Source organism: Dasypus novemcinctus, chromosome 15 (assembly GCF_030445035.2).
Source record: "Dasypus novemcinctus isolate mDasNov1 chromosome 15, mDasNov1.1.hap2, whole genome shotgun sequence".
Classification (NCBI taxonomy): Eukaryota; Metazoa; Chordata; class Mammalia; order Cingulata; family Dasypodidae; genus Dasypus; species Dasypus novemcinctus.
This window is the reverse complement of record NC_080687.1, coordinates 19,426,843-19,429,320: the sequence shown is the minus strand read 5'-3', so window position 1 is coordinate 19,429,320 and position 2,478 is coordinate 19,426,843. Positions and strand designations below refer to the sequence as shown.

At 41.7% G+C, this 2,478-nt stretch overlaps 1 non-coding gene across 1 annotated transcript; it reads right to left on the bottom strand.

Annotated features, from left to right (window-relative positions):
* Positions 1-2,142: 2,142 nt before the first annotated feature.
* LOC111762380 (small nucleolar RNA SNORA51) lies at positions 2,143-2,273 on the bottom strand. Its single transcript, XR_002795501.1, has one exon. It is a non-coding gene; the product is annotated as a small nucleolar RNA SNORA51 (small nucleolar RNA).
* Between the last annotated feature and the right edge of the window lie 205 nt (positions 2,274-2,478).

Sequence of the window (2,478 nt, the reverse complement as noted above, 5' to 3'; positions counted from 1 at the left end):
ATCTCCCATATGGTAGGCAGATGCTCTGTCAGTTGAGCCAAATCCACCTCCCTGATAAGGATTTAATACCCAGAATATATAAATAACTCCTGGGAAGTGGACGTGGTTCAAGCAACTGAGCTTCCACCTACCACATCGGAGGTCCATGGTTCAGTTCCCATTGCCTCCTAAAGAAGACAGTGAGCTCATGTGACAGGCAGGCACTGCAAGCTGACACAACAAGATGATGCAACAAGAAACACAAGAAGAAAAACATAATGCGAGACATGACAAAAAAAAAGCAGGGAGCAGGGGTTCCCGGTATACCCTAAAGAAAAAAAACAAGCAAGACAGTGAGCTGACTTGGCCAGCAGGTGTAACAAGCTGACCAATAAGCTAATGCAACAAGAGAAACAAGAAGAAAAAACATAATGAGAGACACAACACAGCAGGGAACAGAGGTGGCTCAAGCAATTAGGTGACTCCCTTCCATATCAGAGGTCCCGGGTTCAGTTCCCAATGCCTCCTAAAGACACAGCACACAACAAGTGCAAACAATGAGGGGTTGGGGAGAAATAAATAAATCTTTAAAAAATAAAGTAAAGAACTCCTACAACTCAATAACAAAATACAAACTATCCAATTAAAAAATGGGCAAAAGGACTTAAGTAGACATTTCTCCAAAGAAAATATACAACTGCATCTTTTCTTGACCTCCCTGCAATCCTTTCTCAAATTGCAACAAGGGTGACTTTTTGGAAAAGCAAATCTACTAACGTCATCCCATGAAAGGACAAAGGAGTCAACATGAAGGAGCTCCTACTGGTCAAACCCAAAACTATTCGAACAACAAATAAATGCTGACAGTATTAGATTTTAACCCATGAATAAAATAAACATCCATGCGTTAAAACTGATAAGTGACTGACTAAATAAGTTAATGGGGAAGAAGAAAAGGGACAACTCTTCCTTTCAGAAGAATTTCAATTAATAAATATCTAAGTAATGAGGGAGATGGAAATTTACTATAGGCAAACACCACAGTATTAATTGTTACAAATCCGTTGGTGGATGCTAAAATGGGTTGCTGAAAATCTGAGTAGAAACAAGATATTTGAATAGTATTAAAGTCTCTCCCCCATAGAATTATTAATTACAACAGGAAAGATAAGTTTATAGTGGAGAAACCCATCAGACATCACACCTTAACCGAGAGATCAAAGTTAATATAACTGGTAGGAAGACAAATCGATATTGTGAACCCTTTGATATGATACACTGAGAAGGACGTAACATCATTTTTGTAGTATTCGTGCTAAAAGTACATAGCCTTATTCTAACTGAGCGAAAATATTGGACAAAACCAAATTAAGGAACATTCCACAAAATACCTGACCAGTATGCTTCAAACGTGCCTATGTCTTGAAAGGCAAGCAAAGACCGAGGAATTGTCACAGAGTGGAGAGGAATAAGGAGAAATAAAAACTGAATGCAGTGCTGAATCCTGGAAAGCTTTCTGGTCCGGGAAAAGAACATAGTAAAAAAACGGGTGAAATTTCAATAAGGCCTGTAGTTTAGTTAATAGTACAGCACCAATATTTATTTCCTGGTTTTGACACCTGCACTATGGCTATATAAGATGTTAAGGCTAAGGAAAGCTGCTTGAGAGTATTCCAGAACCTTCTGTACTATTTTTGCAACTTTTCTGTAAGTCTAAAATTAGTCGAAAGAAAAGATACTTGTTTGTTTACTTTTAAAAGCCGGTTCCCTTACTTGTTCCTTAGGAGAGCTTGGTGAACTGCCTTCCACACACAAGGCAAAGTCAGGGAGGGCGAGCCCCCCAGGCTACCACGGGCCAGACTGGGCCCGACATGCAAGTCAGGGGATGCTCTGCTCCTCTGCAGCTGGGGCCAGGGTTCTCTGCACTGGAGCTTAGCCAGCTCTGCCCCAAGCCAGAGGGGGGCCCGCCAGGCACCACGGGGTCCTACTGCTTTTAAGGAAGCTCTCTCTTGATTCAGCGCTTGCCCTGCTGCTACCATCTTTTCACTGTTTTCTGGAGCTTTGAGAAAGATGTTTCTGCCAGTTCTTGTGGTTGTTGTACTATTTCATACACATCAGAATAGCTGCTTTTTTCTTTTCTTTTCTTCTCTTTTTTTTTCTGGTCTATGTCCCCCCATTCACAGTTCAGGCCAGCTACAAGGCCTGGGATGAGGTACGTACGAGGAGGTTGACTCTGCCTCCTCTTTCTATAGAGTCGCTGCAAGACCACAGCCTGTGGAAGGCACCAGGAGGATCAGAATGGCTGCTGTTTTTTTAAAAATGGAAAATAACAAGTGTTGGAGAGAATACAGGGAAATTGGAACACTCCTTTACTCCTGCTGGCAGTGTAAGATAGTGCAGCCACCGTGGAAGATAGTTTGGTGGTTCATCAGAAAGCTAAGTATAGAATTACCATGTGACCTGGCAATTCCACAACTAGGTACCTCCCCAAAAGACTTG